The sequence below is a fragment of the Peromyscus leucopus genome, chromosome 16_21 (genome assembly GCF_004664715.2).
Source record: "Peromyscus leucopus breed LL Stock chromosome 16_21, UCI_PerLeu_2.1, whole genome shotgun sequence".
NCBI classification, from domain to species: Eukaryota; Metazoa; Chordata; class Mammalia; order Rodentia; family Cricetidae; genus Peromyscus; species Peromyscus leucopus.
The window spans coordinates 43,521,220-43,540,884 of NC_051084.1; positions in this window are offsets into that span (position 1 = coordinate 43,521,220).

Below are 19,665 nucleotides of genomic sequence, written 5' to 3' on the forward strand. Positions count from 1 at the left end.
CTGACTCTCAAACGTTGTCATCTTACCTCCACTTCTGTACACACACACACACACACACACACACACACACACACACACACACTCACATAAATTTCTTTTAACTACATGTTTATCTATGTGCTGGCTTTTGTCTGACTGGTTAACTAGGACACATTTTTCTCATTATAAATCATTCCAGAGCCTCTTCCAGTCCACGGAACTGAGGACAATATGATCAATGTCTGTATATCATCACCACACTTAGCAAATTAAACAGTGCCAGGCTTTTTGATCCTATGACTTAATAATCTTCTTAAAATTTAGCATCATCACATTCATATTTTACAGAAAATAACAAATATTTTAGTAGTTATTATTAAATAAATTAAGCAGAAAAGAGAGCTTTGACTAAGGATATTTCCTTTGAAATTGATGTACTAGACCGTTAGTGGAATTCCACATCATCTCTGTTTCTAAGATTAGATGGAGTATCAGGACTGATGGTGGTCTCTCAGAAAAGCTGTTGGATCAACTGTCAGCTCTACTCACATCCCCATTTGCACATACTGAAAGTATCATTTCAGTGAGTTTTTGATTTATGAGGGCAGAGAGAGACTTCAAATAAATAGCAAGAGTAAAATCCCTGGTCTGAGTCTCTTTCTGTTTTTAATATTGTGGAATTCATTTGAATATAGGGCTGTTTTTGTAATCCCTCAAACTAACATTTGTATAAAAGTCACCTGATCATACAAGCATGAGACCCCAAAGGATAAAAACGACTTCACATTTCCATCTTTTCTCCAAGGGATTGTAAGAATTGCTGATTCAAGGGATGTTTTTAACCAGAAACACAAGTCCTCATTCCTAGCAAATGAAAATCAAAAAAATGTAATTGTGAATTTCACCCTGGTGTTCTTCATATACCATGTATAAAAAATGTATCATTTTAACAAAAAGAATTTCTGCTAGTCACTTTTGTATCCTGGGTACCATTGGCAATAATAAAAATGACATACTGATTTCTCTACTGTCTTTCATCATATTTTACTCCTTCACTTTAGGAGGATCCCCAGGCTTCATGAATATCCTACAGGTCTATAGACAACTCAATAGTGATCATGCTGGATCCAGTCACTTGATGCTGTTCCTTCAATAACAAGGGATATTCCAGTATTTTCTTCTGAGTAGTCAATAAGAAGAGGATGAACTTTCAAAATGTATTTTCCTAGTACTGTAGAGTAGAGATGGTTTGGTGGCAAAGAATACTGATGTTCTTCCAGAAGACCAGGGTTCAATTTCCAGCATCCATATGGCAGCTTTCAGGTGTCTGTAACTCAGGGAATTTGTTTCCCCCTTCTGGCCTCCATAGGCACCAGGCATACATGTGGTGCACAGACAAATGTGGGCAATACACATGAACACATAAAAATAAATAGATAAAAGTAAAGACAACATTTCATACATGTACTTCTTTGTGAATTTCCTTTATACAACAAACCAAATTTGCCCAATTGTGAATTCAGAGCATTGGATTAGAGCTGGAGCCAGCAGGAAATGAACCCATAGAGTTGTTAGCCTTGAAGGTAGGAAAAGAAGAGAAATGAGTCCTAAGAACAGATATGTCTTAACACAAACAGAATCCCCAATGATCAAGTGTGTGTCTATGCTGGGAAAGTACATGGGTCTCTCTGTCTTTGCAGAAGGAATGTAAATTTCTGGGGCCTAATTCAGCTCACTTTCTTACAGAAATCTCCACAACTAATTATACTTTTGAGTATCTTGCTTTCATATCTTGTACCTTGACCATAAAATGTGTATTCATCTTTCAATTAGACACTGGTCCTTGGATAGCTAACCACAGATAATTCCAGCTTATCACTTGTTTTCTTCATCCCAAGTTTGAGCTTTATATTTTTCATTAGGTTGTAATAAGTGTGCATGTTAGCATGAGCAGTAAGATACTTTAACACATCAAATTTGACTCTAGAGTCTCAGCTTTTTTCCTTTCATCATGAGTTTTTCTCATCTTAGCAGATGGCTATCTATCAAACAGTAGTTCTTGTCATCAAGCTGGGATTCATTCAAGGATGCTTCCTCTTCTACCTTACATTGATTTATTAGCAAGTGTAATTGACCTTATTGCTTAAATATTTTCATGTTTATCCATTCTCACTGCTCCTGTCTAAGTCCAAACAATAATACATTTCATTCATTACCTTCTACTTTGTCCTTTGATGATACATTTTCAAAAATAATTTTAATTCTTAATTAAAATGTAGCTGGTACATAAAAACCATGAAAATTGTTCATGTCAATGTACTAATGTGTGTTTTGGCACATTCTTAGCATTGTTTAATAGTATTTAATGTGATTAAACATATCTCTTTCATCAAACATTTATCATTTATTTATGATAAAAACTTTCAAAATCCTTTTCATCTGCATCCACTGTTACCCTGTTTTACACCAGCACAGAGAATCTTGCTCCTATCAAGCCTTTCTTAGTACTTGGTCAGTCTTCCCTCCCCTTCCCTTTATCCTCATTACATTCAATTTCTGAATTAGCTTATTCAGATACCTAATATGAATGATGCAGGTCGATATTGTTGAGGCGTGAATCACAGTGCTTTGAGTGCTTTCTTACACACATATTCCCACTTTTACTCAGTTTGTTCTTAAGTATAATGCATGACCTGCAACACCATGTAGAAGGCTGCTTCTCTAAACATGGGACCTCAGCACCCATACCTTCCTGAACTTTCTCTTCATGATGTGCATTGAGCCAGTTATAGCCTCAGGTCTTCCCAAGCATTATATCTATTGACAAGAATTGTCTTCCAGACATTTGTAGCTTCCTTCTTTGTGACAGGGTCCTGTGAAGTTCCCTTTGTGGAAAGGGGGCAAGAAGGTACAGAGTCAATGACACAGACTGAGAGGATGTTGAAACAAGCTCAGTATATTTAGGAAGAGGCAAGCCTTGTATACCCTCCGCCCGACCTCGAAGAAAGTCTGATGAATAGTCATCAGCCAGTATGACATGGCTGCCTCTCCTTGTTGCAGGTCATCTCAGATTATGCCTCAGCTATGGCTGCTAAGTCCCTTTAGGCAGATGCAGGTTGACTATCAGCGAGTATCTTATTACTGGTTTGGGCAGCTGGCCCTCAGGCCTGTTAGGGCTGAGTCATCCCACACTTCTTTACTTCCTATATATCCCCATTCAAATGTCACCAAAAGCTCTTCTGATGCCTTTTCTATAATGATCTCCTTTGCCCTGCATTCCTCTTGTCTTAATTATTCTTTTTGAATATGTTGTTCCTTTAGATAAACTTAATGAATAAGAGGTGAAATGATTATAAGATAGTTATTTAATGTATCTGTAAGAAAAATACAGTGTTAAATTCTCTATGAACTAATTCATTCTTTAGAGTTTTCATTTTACTCTAATAAACAGTCATTTTTAAATTTATTGGAGCATAAATATCTAACACCATTCACATTTATAAGATTCAAAAACTGACAAGTGAATGACCATTTAAATTTTTCCCATTATAAAACATGAATTATTTTAATCTACTCTTCTGTGGTTTCAGCATCTACACATTCAAGAGCTCCTTTCACTCAGCTTTTCTTAAAATAATGGCTTGATATTAACTTCTGCGTTCCTTCTGAATCCCTGGTGGTTCTTGTACAGGTTGTGATGGACACACCTAGTAGGAATATGAAAAAATAGCTTGGTACATCCCCTTTCCCCTTAGGTGACACCCGGGCACCATAGAATTATAGACCACTTAGGAACAGCTTAGTGAAATCCAGATGTAAACAAATTTGATTAGAAAATATGATCAAAGTATCTTAAAATGGCTGAAATGGGAAGGTAACAGTCACTTGTAAAATAGAAGCAGAAGGGGGCAGAGTGAACTTCTTTCTATTGTCACCAATGTTAACACAAATTTCAGCCATTCATAAATCATTTGGCCACTTTGTGTCTCCTTCAAGTTACCCAGACGTCCACGAAATGTCAAGAGGTCACAGCATCAACCCATCCTAATGTTCCCTCCTCATGCAGTCAAGGCTGACCCAAAACTTCCCCTTTCTGCCCCTCAGCTCCAGACACAGCACCTTGGAGAGGGGTCACTGCTTAAACAGAACTAGAGACAGGTATGACCAGGGTAGTGTGTCCCTCAATGCTTCTCAGAAAGAATGATACAGTGGTGAAAGTTGGCAGTCCACACCTTCAAGAGAAACATGTGTAGCATGAATCTTAAAAGTTCTTATTAATAAAATCAAACCTGAGGCCAGTTATTGGGGTGAATACTGGAAGATTAGAGAGACAGAACAAGCCACAGCTATCTCACCTCACCAGTTCCTCAGCTGGTCCTGTTTCCTCAGACCGGAAGCCTCTGAGTCCTCATCCAGAATGAATCCCAGCTGAACTGTGCTGCTTCAAAACCTGAAAGCTTAACCAGGCCAAATGCTTAACCAGCCAAATACTTCTAGTTTCTGGTCCTCACGCCTTATATATCTTTCTGCTTTCTACCACCACTCTCTGGGATTAAAGGCGTGTGTCACCATGCTTGGCTTTTTCCAATGTGGCCTTGAACTCACAGAGATCCAGAGGGATTTCTACTTCTGGAATGCTAGGATTAAAGGTGTGTGCTATCACTGCCTAACTAGTGGCTTTTCTGTTCTCTGACCCCAGATAAGTTTATTAAGGTACACAATATTTTGGGGAACACAATATCACCACAAACATGTTCTGGGGAGTTAGTTCTAGAGGATGCTTCAGTCTGCACCGCATTCTCACCTGAATTCAGAAGCACCTGAATGACCAGTAGATGCCCAGGACCATCCCTGGGATTCCACTGCTCTCCGAGCTTTCCTCCAGAGCTAGCAAAGAGGAGACCTGAGTGAACAAAGGAGGCTGGACTACAGTGGGACACCTGAAGAAGCACAGGCAGCTTCTGACCAATGCTAGCTTGCAGGAAGTTCAGGGTGATGCATTTTTATTAAAAGAACATCTTCAGAGTCAGCTAACCCCAAAGGCAAGGTTTTAGCTTGAGAAACACTTTCTAATAGAAACAAGAACTGAGTCAGGGTCCAAGTTATGGGTGATGGATGCCTAGTGATGCTAACTGGACTTAAACATAGCAACCTGTGTTCCCTTCCCCAAATTAATGAAAGGTAAGGAGCTGTTGCTATTTACAGAATGAACAGAAAAAACATTTACATGTTCCCCAGCAGACTAGACTTAAAATAAAGCAAGTGAGAGACATAGAACAGTCACCATTCTAGATAAAGATGGGATCCTTTTTACATCTCTTTCAACCAAGGTTCCAGAAAGGCTCAGGGAGACACTACTGCCAATCCTTTCATTATTTAAATTTGAATATTTTGTCCATTGTAAATTTTTGCATTACTTTTATATTTTAGTAGTGCATTAAAATAACATTTATCATGATGACTGAGGGATTTTTTTATGACTCCCTAAATTTTATGGCCAAGGTCTGATACTTCTCAACCTTGCTGGTTAGTGTTTATTTTACTAAAATATTTGTGTTTCTGCCATGGTCAGAATTGAGATGATCTCTGATTTAGATATTTAAAAAAATATTGAAGTTTTAAAATGATTTTATTACCACTGAAAGATAACTTTATTTGATCTGACTGCTTTATTTTCTCCTTTTGAATTATCTACACATTTCTTCTTATTCCAAAATATTGTAATGTTGCTGTGTTTGACTTTTGTGTCAGCCTTTAAAAAGACAGGACAACACATATCTTCCACACACATTTTAACAAGCTCATGAGGTGCAGACATGAACTCAGGGTGATGCTAGTCCCTATACACATATATTGACACATAAAAACAACAACAAAATGGCATGTGAATTCATGTGCAGTCTCATCTTGAGGTATGCAGATGGTTGGCAACCTACAAGGAATTAAGAGGAGAAGTCTACAAAATTTATGTGGCGTTTGTGTATGCTTGAGTTGAAAGAGAAGTGAGGATAGGGGAGAAGAAAGGGAAGGAAGAATGTGTTTGTAGACCGGCAAATATCAGAAAATTTTGGTGTTGCCTACTGTTGCATCGGTTTGAGGGTTCTTAAATTTTTTTCATTTGTTTTCTGAGTCAGTAACTCAGGTCTCTTTCATGATATCCAATGTTAAGGAAAGGGGCTGAAACAGTCACTGAAGAGTAACAAAGCAAGGAGAATTGGTGTAAAAATAATAAGCTTAAGCATTCTATCTTTTCTGTTTTGTTTTATTTTGTCTTTTAATCTATTCACTACAAATGTTTCATTTCTTTCTCTGGTTGTTGTCTAAGTATCTATGACTCATGGTAAGGACAAAATGCTCAGGACTCCAGACATTGTGCAGAATACTGCCTGAACAGAGACAAAAGTTCTGAATGACTACAAGTGGATCAACTCTCCATATTGGGTACCTTAAACTATCTAGACTCTATGATAAGAAGGCAAGGTGGGAGGCCCTGCTGTCTGTCATTCATATTTCATGCATCATCTTAGGAGATAGGGGTCTTATTTTGGTTTGCTCTGTATCAAATATACATTTGTCCCTAGCACTAGGAGAAAGCCGTAAGCAACTTTTGATGGCGACAAAATGACATTCATTCAAAGCACAGTGTTCACACCAGCTACAAGAAAGACACAATCATTTGTGGAGAAACATGAAACTTCGTGGCAGTTCCATCTAACATCTAAATACAATCTCACTCCCTGACAACGGTTGCTACATTTCAATTTGACTTTCTACATTTGAGTTAGGTCATTTGTTGTCTGAAAGGTAAATGAAAAACTCCAGTCCTACATAATTTGTATTTTAAATTACCCACCATCTGAGCAGTGTGACTGCCCAGGTAGTCCGGTCCCACTGGGCACGAATCATACTTTGTCCAACATACCTGTGCCACACATGCTGCCCAGTCATGGGGCAAAAACAGTCATCGGTGCACCAGATCCACTGCTACAGAAGCCACAGTTCATATGACCCTCGTTTATCAAAGGTAAAGAGCAGAGAGACTGGTGATTCAGCTATGTCTCAGAGAGGCCGTGAAGGACTTCCTTCTCAGGAAACAGTAAAATTTCTCCACTAAATATGAAAAAATTATGTACTGAGACGTCTTAAGATCTAGAGAAGGAAGAAACTTTCAGCCCTGAAATGCTGAGGGAGAAGAAAAAAAATGTGCCCTGCTCTGTTGTCACCCCTCAACCTGTAACGCAGAGGGCCGCAGCCACAGTGCACAAAAAGTGCCTAGTTAAGATGGGAAAATGTTGCATTCAAGGATAAAAGAGGAACTGGCAACAGCTTCTGATGGATGGCAGCAAACACTGAACCAACATGAAGACTGCCAACGCAGGATTCCCCCAACCAGTGACACCAAGCCATTTACTATGGGAAAGGAAATGCTTCACAAATTCAGGAAAAATTTGGATGAAAAAAAAATATAAAACATTAATAGAGAGGCTGAGTCTGCCAATGAAAGCTGCTGTCTCATTCCTAATGAGTTGAAGAACTTGATTAAAGAGAAACTGCTAACATGGAAAGCACTTCTTCAATTATTAACTAATCATTATCAGTTAATTACTATTAACTAACTAATAATTAACTGATCGTTATAATTATTACTCATTATAACTAATTGTTATTGGTTATTGTGGTTAATCTCTTGCTGTGCCTAACTTCTAGATTAAATTCTATCAGACATTTGTGTGCACAAAAGGAAGACTGGCATGTACTGGGGCTGGAACTGGCCATGGTCTCCAGCATCCTCTGCGAGTGTGTGTGTGTGTGTGTGTGTGTGTGTGTGTGTGTGTGTGTGTGTGTCCTAGAATATCTTTAATAGACTGTTATAAACATGAAGATAGTGAAAATTATACAAAGCACAAATAACATCGAAAAACAACATTGTTTTGAAAACAAATAATTATAGGCTGTCTCCTGTAAGCATAAATTTGGATGGTTGCAATGTAAACTTGGTTTTGTTATGAATTCTCATTATCATTTTTTGTTTTCTATACATTTTGTATGTGAAATTGGGTCTTTGGATTTGATAGCTGAAGCAAAAATATTGAGACCCTCAGGATATGTGGGAGGACGGGAAGAAGACTGAAGTAGGAAGTGATGTTCCAATGTCTTCCCACCCAGCCATGCTGCTGACTGGTGAACACATGAATGCTGGCTGCTGGTAGTGGACTGGACTGAGAATGGCATGCATGACAGAGAAATGTAAAGGTGAGTATGCTGGCATTATTACAAGGTATGTGAATGTATATGTGAACATTTGGATTTTTTATCATACATTACATATGTGTCATTCACTGGGATATGATAATAAAGACATTATATTAAACAAGACACTTTTATTCACCTTTTTACAATTCCACTGAAAACTTCTGAAAGACAAAACAAAACAAACAAATGAAAAAAAAAAACCAAAAACCAACATTATGTATCCTGCAATCAACTGTCCCTAAGAAGATAGGAAGCTTAAATCAGCTAAATTATGCCCAGTGTTTAAACTTACCACTCTAATAACTTAATAGAAAAATTGGGACAGAAATCTTGTGTACATTTAGAGTCTTTGGGTTTTTTTTCCTGCAACAGGTTCTTGAAAATTGAAGAGATTTTGTACTCTATTTCTATCCTGAGGTGCTGTGTGCCTAGAGGAGGTGTTTCCTCATTTTAAAATGGCACTATCTATGTCTGCATGTATGTGTTTATATGTTTACACATAGGTGATAGAATGTAAAAACACTTGAACATATTATAAGTATATTTATACTTCTATACACAAACATTTATATACAAACCTGTCCATAATGATTTTCAATATATTTATACAAGTTAATATGAAAATAAGCACAACCTAAGCCACAAATTGATAACTAAAAATTCTATATTTTGTGTAATAACTTATTAGCTTACCTGTTCAAAAAATTTAAGAACTATACATACTTATTGTACTAACATTTACTGATGGATGGCCAACTTAGTATGGGACACTGGTTGAATATTAGAGAAACAAGGACAAAATAACTCATAATGCTACAAACTCTAGACCTTGTAGAGCAATCTCTAGTACTTCAAGAAGGACCTCCTTGTGTCCCCACACATTTCTAAGTCTAAGGAGAGGCAGTGCTATTCCAAGAGTGATAACCTTTAGCAGGCATTCATACCATGCTGCTCTGAGGTCAGAGCTCAGTCAGCTGAAGAACAACTGGAAAAATCTCGCAGTACAGAAGGTTGCTGTAGGAGAAAGCATCTTAGAAAGAAAATGCTGCTTCATCATGTGTTTCATCACTTTTACATCTTTTAGTAGTTAACTGCTCTCATAAACTTTGTCCACATCCAACTGATCTGATCTTGATCCATGCGTGTGCACATCTATTAAATCGCTATGAACAGATACTGTGACTCCTTTTCATTGTATTACAAATACATCATTCCACTCTTTATACATTGGCATCTACTCTTAAAGGATCTGATTATTTTCTGTCTGTTTAAAAATACTATTAACATAGCCTTGCTAACTCAGTGGCTATTTTGTTACTTTGAACAATTGTGTGAGTTAATAAATCTCTTTAATGTTTTTGGAAAATGACTGAAAATCTCTAATAATCTTTTAGTCAAACAATATATGCAAATGACCTGTAAACCAATGAAAAGATACTCAACACCGCTATTATGAAACAGCAAATAAAATTCATGAACTCTTCATACACATTGGAATAGCTACTATCCCAAAAGCTAACTGAATTTGGAGCTAACTAACAAAGTAGCTAACTTTGGTCATAATGTGGAGAAGTTGGTGCTCCTGTGCACTGCTGGAGGGAAATGTACAATGGAAGATAAGAAGACAGTTCCTCCAAGATAGGATAGAGATTACCTTGTAACCCAGATTCTGTTTCTGGGTGTGTATTATTATTTTGTTTCTAAGTATATAGCCAAGGAATTGAAGGGAGGGGTTCAAGTATTTACACACCAATGTTGATAACAGTATCCCTCTCAACCAGCATCAGACAAAATCAGTCTAAATACCCTTTAATAAAAGATAAGCAGATTGATATTGATATATATCACATATCACATTTATGTACATATTTATTGGAATGCTATTCATACTTAGAATGAATATGTACTATGCATGAGTGAACTTGAGAACACTATACTAAGTGAAAAAAAAAATCAGATGCAAAAGCACTGTCTCCTTAGATCAGTGGTTTTCAACCTATGGATTTTGACCCACTTGGGAGTCAGTATATCAGATATCCTGCATGTCAGATATTTACATTACAATGTATAGCAATAACAAAATTACAGTTATGAAGTAGCAATAAAATAATTTCATGGTTGGGGTCACCATAACATTAGGAACTGTATTAAAGGGTTACATCATTAGGAATGTTGAGAACTACTGTCTTGGATGAAGGATCTTGAAAAGGCAAAGTCACAGACAGAAACTGCTGTGGTCAAGATGAGAAAGACATGCCCCCATAGGCTCCTGTCAACTTAGTCCCTAGCTGTTGACACCATTTGTGGAGATTATGGAGCCTTTAGAATATAGAACCTTGATGGAGGAAGTCCGTCACTGAGTATGACTTTGAGGGTGTATAACTTTGCTCCATTTTGCTTTCACTCCCTCTCCTTGCTGGGTAGACTGAGATGTGGTCTCTCAGCTTCCTGTTCCTGCTGCCATCTCTTCCCTGAACTATGACCCCTTGCCTTTTGGAACCATAATCCCCAATAACTCTCCCTTAATTTGCTTTCGGTAATGGTCTTTTATCACAGCAACAGAAAACTCATTAATCCAGAAAGCATAGGGTCATTGATGGAGTTTGACTGAGACGGAACTATTGCTCCGTAGATAAAATGTTTTAGTCTGTGATGATAGGGAGGCTTAGAAAGCAGTAACAGTGATGGCTGCACAGTCCTGTGAATACAAACATTTTTCTTCAAGATTGCACTAGAAGGGGGTATGAAATGTGAATTCTAAATTCTGTGCATACTCACACATTAATATAATCCCTAACATAGAAAACAAGGAATGTCATGGAAGTTGTCATAGTCAAGATAGGTTCTTGACAACTGAATGTGATATGGTAACCTGAAGAGGGTCCTGGAACAGATAAATTGACTTTAAGCTAGGCACTAAAGAAATTTGAATTAAGTATGTATTTTCATGAACAATAATGTCTAAACATTACTTCTTTAATTATGAAAATGCATCATGCTAAAGTATATTACTTTAGCATGCAACATTGGAGAGGTTTCTACCATTTTGCAGTTTCTCTATAAATCTAAAATTATTCCATAATAAACTTTCTTTTGAAAAGTGAAAATCCAAACCTTCAGTAAAAGGACAGACCAAACTGATTCAACATTTGAGGCTTTAAGAAAATTACTACTGCTCTTAGGGAAAGTTTTAAAAGATACACAGACACCTCTGTAACAAGAACACAAACACAAGGAATCTTAATAAATTATAAATAGTAAATCATGACAGTGATACAGTAAGAATTTCCATTTCAAAAGGAAAATTTTTATTCAAAGTGCTTGATGGTATTCCAAAAAAAATAGAATATAGATAAGGAAATTTGATAAAAAGATCATCATAGGTAGGGCAGTGGTGGCGCACGCCTTTAATCCCAGCACTCAGGAGGCAGAGCCAGGCGGATCTCTATGAGTTCAAGGCCAGCCTAGTCTACAGAGCAAGATCCAGGACAGCCACCAAAGCTACACAGAGAAACCCTGTCTTGAAAAACCAAAAAAAAAAATTTAAAAAAAGATAATCATAATGAAAAATGGGAACAAATATTAACTTCCTAAAATATAACAGATATATAGGACATGTAAAATATTGATAAGGAGATATATCATTTAAAAGAAAAATTGGTAAAAATCTGCCTTTTCTAAAAGTGATTACATTACTCAGATTTCTGTTTCTGTGATAAAATACCATGATACAAAGTAATTTAAAGAACGTGTTTATTTTGATTTATGATTCCCTAGGTCTAGTGTGGGGTGCATAATAAAAGGGCATGACATTGTAGCAAGAACAGGAAGACTCCTACACACAGGAAGTAGAGAGCAAACAACAAGTAGGGCCAAACTTATAAACTCTTAAATCCAGGCCCTCTGTCTCATACTTCCTCTAGCAAGGTTTTACCTCCCTATTACTTTCCCAAACAGCCTCGCAAACTGGGGACTGAGTGTTCATATCTATGAGCCCATAGGGAACATTTTGCATTCAAACAACCACATTAATTATATTCCTAATGATAAAGAAAATGCTTTCACGTGGTGGAAAATAAGTGAGCATAGTTTGGTGTCCTCTTCCCACATCTCTCACTAGAGGACTATGTGAGCATGCTAAGAAAAGGCAAGAAATTTGAATCAATCTTTCTCATCGGGATAATGCTATTTGCTAGTTCCTAAAAGACCCCATATATCAGGCTATCCATAGCAAAAGGAACTGGTGGCAAATTCAGAATCCGTGGTGTTGTGGGGGAAATGTTCCCTAGAGAATGTCACATCATATTTATATGACTCTAATCTGTCTCTTCTGCACAACATATGTTCCCGTTTCTCCGTGTGCCTTGTGAAAGTTTGCCTTTTGATCAGTGTTATCTTGCTTACCTTTACAATAATATATGTGCTTGATCAGATCCTTTCTGCTGTTTCTTTCCTATTTCTTTCTCCCACTCTCCTCCCCTCTCTCTTATTTCTCTATTTTGCCCTCGTTTGAGCAAATAAACAGTTACTCTTCTGTTTCTCTTTTAGCATCCTGTTTCATGTTTAAGAAATGCTAAAATGTAATTGTAAATTTTCTAACTATTTTAAACTTGTCATTTCTTAATGACTGCTCTTAGGATTATAATACCTCTCTAACTCTCAAAATGCACTTCAGGTTAATATTGACAATTTGTTCCTTTGAATTAAGTAAGTATCTTGCAATATAGCTTTGCATTCCTATCTTTTGTGCTATGGTTATATAATAAATATAGATTGCATGTATATTTGTAAAAACTCAGCACTTAAATGTAATAGTGACTCTCTTAGACTTTTCCTAAAATAAAAATGATATGTATCTACAGTATTCCTCCAAAACTCAGCTTTTTACTTTCTGCAGCCATCTATAGTCAGAAAATATTAAGTAGAGAATTCTATAAGTAGAGTTCATGGCCATATATTTACACAGTACATTGCAGAGGATGATCAAAACTCATCCATTTCCATTGCAATGACACTTAGGCTATCTTACCCTCTATTCACTACCCATCCATTAATCAATATTCCTCTTGTTATCTCATTGTCTATCAGAACATCACAGTGTTGTGTTAAAGTTGTCTAACACATCACCGTGGCTTTGTCATTCTTTACTGAACACCTCATTATGTAGACATCTGTCCTATAGCAGTTTCCTTTGAGGTTCAAGCCTTCTGTTTTGGAGGGAAACATCTTAAGTCATAGTATTTAAAAGAGCAATGATACAACTGCATATTTTAGGACAAGATTTTTACAAAGAGGTCAAGTATCAAGTTGTTCTATGAGGAAGTGAAATATTCCATCTGTTAGGGAAGTAAATTATTCAAAATAGCGTCAGGAAGCCCCTGAATCTGACTGGATTCACAAGGTCCCTTCCTCCTAGAATATAAGCAGTAAAGGCTGCTGAGGGTCACTCTCAGACCAACTGAGCTAATTGGAAGAGGGTCAGACCAAGCAGCCTGGAAGAAGCAAAAACAAGTACCCGAAAGAAGCAGAGACCCACTTCCGGAAAGGACACCCTCAACGCTTCTGAGATGCCTGCAGCTATACGGTGTGCTCCAGGTTTCCAACTTCTATGAACTGTCACTCATGCTGGGGTTTTGGTAATGCAGCTTTCTTTGAGTCATCTCTTCTCCTATAAGTAGCCTCTCACCCATATCCCTACAAGTAATCTGAATAAAACTCACTGCTTTACCAAGTTGGACTTTGGTGGTATCAGCTTCAAGTCATCATCAACTCCCTATCTTGGGTGAAGCAGATGCTTTTTCACACATTCCCAGGAACAGTGCTTCACTACAGCATCATATCACCTCACATCATCAAAGCAAGAGTGAACACAATGCCTAGAGAGAGATCACAGTCACATAACTTTTATTGTGGCATATTGAAATGGTAGTTCAATTTTATTGGTTATTGGCGTCAACCACTTACTGTGTTTACTGTATAAATTAAACTTAGTTTAGCATGTATCTAAGAAAAAGCACCAAATACAGAATGCAATATCATTTACTACTTCAGGCATTAGAGACCTTGGAATATATATTCCCTAGTGGGTAAGAAGGATTCTGTATCTATGTATCAGTCTTAGACTTTAGATATGTAGATTACGTGTGTAGATAGACTGTTACATAGGTCCATATACCAGTATGTATCCATTACACAGACGTATATCCCTTCAAGGAAAAAAGTACATATACATAAAAATACAATTTTATGTTGCTCAGTGCATTTCCATTACTGATCACCTTCATCTTGTATTTGGCTTAGCACCTGCTATATTTTAAGTCTTCAGAATCATTAGTGTTTGCAGTAATAATAAATGAGTTTGCTTGACATCTATTTATTATTTTTTTTTAATTTCTTTCACTTTTTATTGTTTAAATATATATAGCTTCACAAACTAGATCACTTTAACTATTAAACATGTGTAATAGATTAACATTAAGTATATTCAGAGTGTTTGTACGCCAGCCCTAATATTTCTAGGACTTTCTATTCATCTACAGCAGAAACTCTGTATCCATGAAACTTGTTTTCCTCTCTCTACCCCAATGGTAATCCCTATTTTCTGTCTTTATGAATTTGCCTACTCTACTAATTCCTGTTTGAGGACATGTCTATTAAAGTCCTTTACCCATCTTTGTTTGTTTGTTAGTTTGTTTTTAATCTTGTTGAGTTTTAGGAGTCCTTTCTGTATTCCAGAGAGTGGTCTCTTTTCAGGTAAATGATTTTCTCCTATTCTGATTGAGGTTTTTTTTTTTTTTTTTTTTTAACTTCATATTTTCCTTGGACAAACATCTTTAATTTTGATGAAGTCTAGTTTATGTGTGTTACATTAAAGTTCAGGTCAAACCCACAGTCAAAGGCTTCCATTTGTATTTTTGTGAATTTTACACTTAGATCTTACACTTTAGACTTGAACACATTTTGGATTTCTCTGATGAACATCAATCTTTTGTCATCAGAATATAATGAATGTGGATCCTTTCATGCCCCAATAATCTTAGTACTGTTGTCAAATAACAGCTGACAACATAGGTAAAATTTTAATAGCTCTTTTCTTTTTTTTCTTTTATTTTCAATTCAGGGTTTCTCTGTGTAACAGTCCTAGCTGCCCTAGCTCTGTAGACCACGCTGGCCTCAAACTCAGAGAGCTCTACCTGCCTCTGCCTCCCAAGTGCTGGGGTCAAAGGCGTGCGCTACCACTGCCTGGCCAAATTTTAATAGCTCTTATTGAATATGTTCTTTGACAATTTCACACATGTATACGATACATTCTGATTGCTATAACTTCATCCGCTGCCATCTCCCTCCTCTATTGATATATTTCCACCTTCTTCCTACAACTATCTTTCCTACATTCTTGCTTTAGTTTGTTGTTTTTGTTCTGAGGCCCACTGAATGTTACCAGGATTATTTGTGCGACTGTGGAACTGGAACCCGGTGGGCTGCACAGTGGGAACACAACTGAAGAAAAGGGCCACCTCTTCCCCATCATCCATCAATAACCTGTAGACTGAACTGCTTTGCCTGTTCCCTTGCTCTAAGCATTTGCTTATGCCAGTTCCATACAATATTGATTACCGTGGCCTTTGGTGCATTTTGACATTAGGAACTTGATAATCATTCAGCTTTGTGACTGCTTGGACTCTCTGTAGCCTGTTAATATTCCAGAGGAACTTTGGGATGGTTTTCTTTATTTCTTTTCTCTTTCGTTTGGCCTTTTATTAACTCTTAAAGTGGTATATAAGATAATCGTTTTATTACATTTTGTTCATTGCTCAGCATTATTTTCAAACCTACTATTCTTTCTACTTTACTACACTTTCTTTTTGCCCCACCTCCACTATCGAAAACTGTCCCATTTCTGATTTCATATCACATGAATATATATTATTATTAATAATAATTAATAATTAATAATCATTAATATATAATATATATTATTAAATCCTGATGGTGGGTTTGTACCACAAACCTTAAAAGGTCTTATTAATAATAAAAAAATAAAGAGCCAGATAATGGGGTGAATGCTGAAAGAGCAAAGAAGCAGAGCAAGCCACAGCCAACCTCATCTCACCAACTCCTCTGACTGAAAGCCTGAGTCCTCACCCGAAACAGTCTTAGCTGAACTGCTGCTGCCACTAGTTTACCTCGAGGAAATCCTCAGTCCAAAGAGAGAGAGTTCCTGTTTACTCATGCCTTTTATACCTTTCTGTGCCCTGCCATCTTCCTTCCTTCCTAGTGCTGGGATTAAAGCTGTGTGCCACCATACCTGACTCTGTTCCCAGTGTGGCCTTGAACTCAGAGAGATCCCGATGGATCTCTGCTTCCCGAATGCTAAGATTAAAGGCATGTGCTACCACTGCCTGACCTCTATGTTTAATCTAGTGACTGACTCTGTCCTCTGATCCCCAGATAAGTTTATTAGGGTACACAGTATATTGGGGCACACAATATACCACCACATGGGTTTATCAAATTTTTTATAATATCTTATTTTTTTAGTTTTGGGTGTGTGTCTATGCATGTCACATTACAAGCATGGCAGTCAGTGGACAACTTGCAGGAGTCAGTTCTCAACTTCTGTCTTGTTGGCTTGGGGGATGAAATTCAAATCATCAGTCTCGCCAGTGAGTGCCTTTACCCACTATGGATAATCTTGCTAGTCCAAAGTATGTGTTTTTCTATTTTATAAACACTGTTGTGCCTTTGAGAGAGATTGCATTGGATCTGAAAATGTCTAGATAATTCTGACATCTAAGATACAGTTGGTGTGTGTGTGTGTGTGTGTGTGTGTGTGTGTGTGTGTGTGTGCATGGTAGTTTTTCATTTATTTTTAATTTCTTTATTGTATTTAAATATGTTTTATAGTTTGATGCTAAAGAGTATTTTGCCTCCTTAGTAAAACTAACATCTAATTATTTTCTCTTTTTTATGGTATATATATAAAGTTGATCTCTTAATACCCACCCCCAAATGTTGACATTGTCAGTGCATAAATAGCAATGAATAGGTTAAGCCTGGTGGTGGATGCCTATAATACCATCAGTCTCAAGCCTGCATAACAAGCAACTGATTTTTTTCCTGGTGTTGATATTTGTGTTCCACCACTTATTGGAGTTTATTTAATAGTTCTAATCATATTATTTAGAATCTTGTGCCTTGCTATATATAATATTACAGCTTCTGAGGAAAAAGTGATTTTATCTTTTTCCTTCTAAATTTAGAGATCTTTTGTTAATTTTTCTTGCCTAATTCTTTAGTCCAGAACTTCTAGGATTATGTTAAACTGAAGTCAGCTTTCAAGTAGTCTTTCTGGTTCTTCCTGATTGCAATGAGAATATTCCATTTCCCACCATATTCTGTAATAGTAGCTATACATTGTTATGCAATCTTTATCATGTTTGAAATTTAATTCTATTTCTTACATATTTTTTTTGTGATCAAAGAGCATCAAGTTTTGCCAAAACCTTTTCCAGCTTCAACTATGACAGCTGTATGTCTTGGTCTTCTATCACTAAAATACAGTATATTTCAATAATTGATTTTCATATTTTGAACTATCCTTGCATTCTTGAAATAAACTATTTTTCATGGTTTATGATTATTTTAATACGTAACATGTTCTATTTGCTGGTACATTAGTGAACCATCAAGATTTATAGGAGAATTGTTTCTGATTCTGTCATAAGAAAATGTTACCTTCATAGACAAGTTGAGAAATACCCCCTCCTGTTTTTTTTTTTTTTGTTGTTGTTGTTGTTTCGAAGGAGTTTGTATAACATAGTTTTTGACATTCATTCAGTGTTCTAATATGGATCTGGGAAATTTACTGCCCAATAGTTTTGCTTATTTGACCAATGGTATGTATCAATGGGTTTCTCAACCTTGAGACAGGAAGGAAAATTCTAAGGACAACAGGAAAAGTGTAATTTAACTAGTTACAAAGAAAAAGGAAAAAAAAAAGCAGCAACGTGGCTACAGCTGCAGATTGACTGGGGGTAGACTACGTGGGTGTAATTGCTAAAGAGATTGGTACCATTAAAGGAATATTTCACTCTTGGAAAGGAGATTTGAGAACAAGGCTCCACCCATAAAACCTTCCAGCTTGTGAAAATTCAAGTTCGTTAGAATGAGAACTCCAAAACTAAGTAAGAAGGGTTCTGAGGGGTTCCCTATCTCCACAATGATCATCTAAGAATGCATTTCAAGTTCGTCTGCAAAGGCACACAGATGATGTTGTGGCTGTGGTAGAAAAAGGCCACACCACACCTCAAGATGGAAGTATAAACTGTCCTACCTGGACATGTGGTGCTGTTTTGTGGCATGTGAGATGCAAGCAGAAGGGCATCATGAATGCTTGTGCTCAGGTTCCCAAAAGCTGAAGCCAGGCAGTGGGTGGCAGGGTTGGGTTTCCTGAAAGGAGGCCCTGAGAAGCTATTTCGTGAAGCTGTGATGATGGAGGCTAAGTTGTAGTGGAGACATCAGGATAGTGACATGCAAGACACATGATGTATTCATGTGACAAAACTAAAGGGCTTGAGTGGATGGAGCCTGCTCAAGAAGGAAGTCCTATGTTCCATGGAAACAGTGCTAAACAAATTGTGCTACCTAAGGCTACTAGAACCCAGATGATGCCATCAAGAGTCCCAGATGTTAGAAATGGACTTATAGAATTTGGCACTTTCCCCACTGGGTTTCAGTTCTACTTTTGTTCAATCTTTCCATAACATGTCTCCATTTTTCTCTTTTGAAACAGGAGTGTTTAATATATGATATGGTTTACTGATCTATGCAACTTTCAAAAAAATGTTCTATGAGCTCATAATTATTAGATGGTTTTTGACTCTTAGAAGAGATTTTAGATTTTGGACATTTTAACTGTAAAACAATGGTAACTTAGACTGAACGCATTTTTACACTGTGAGTCTATGGGAGCTGGGGATGTAAATGGCCCTCATGGGCTTGACTGAATATTTGTTCCTCAGTTAGGAACTGTTTAGAGATGTTGTGGAACTTTTCAGAGGTGAGGCCTAGCTTGTGGAAGTAGGTCACTGAGGACAAGTTTAAGGCTTGCTCCAGTCTGTGACAGTTTCCTGTGTATTGCTGCAACATGAACAAGCATAAGTTTCTACAGTAAGACTAGAACCCCAGATGCCATGCCTTCCCTGTGATGAAACTGTGAACTAAAGCAAACCCATCTTCTCCTTGGCTGTTTGACATTTTATTTATACCAGTCTAAATTATAGATTATTGTCCTTTGTCAGTTTTCACTTGTTTTTATTTTATAGTTAAAGAGATAGATAGATAGATAGATAGATAGATAGATAGATAGATAGATAGAGATAGACAGATGATAGATACTTTCTTTAGTGTTCTGTTCTGTGAAAATACATT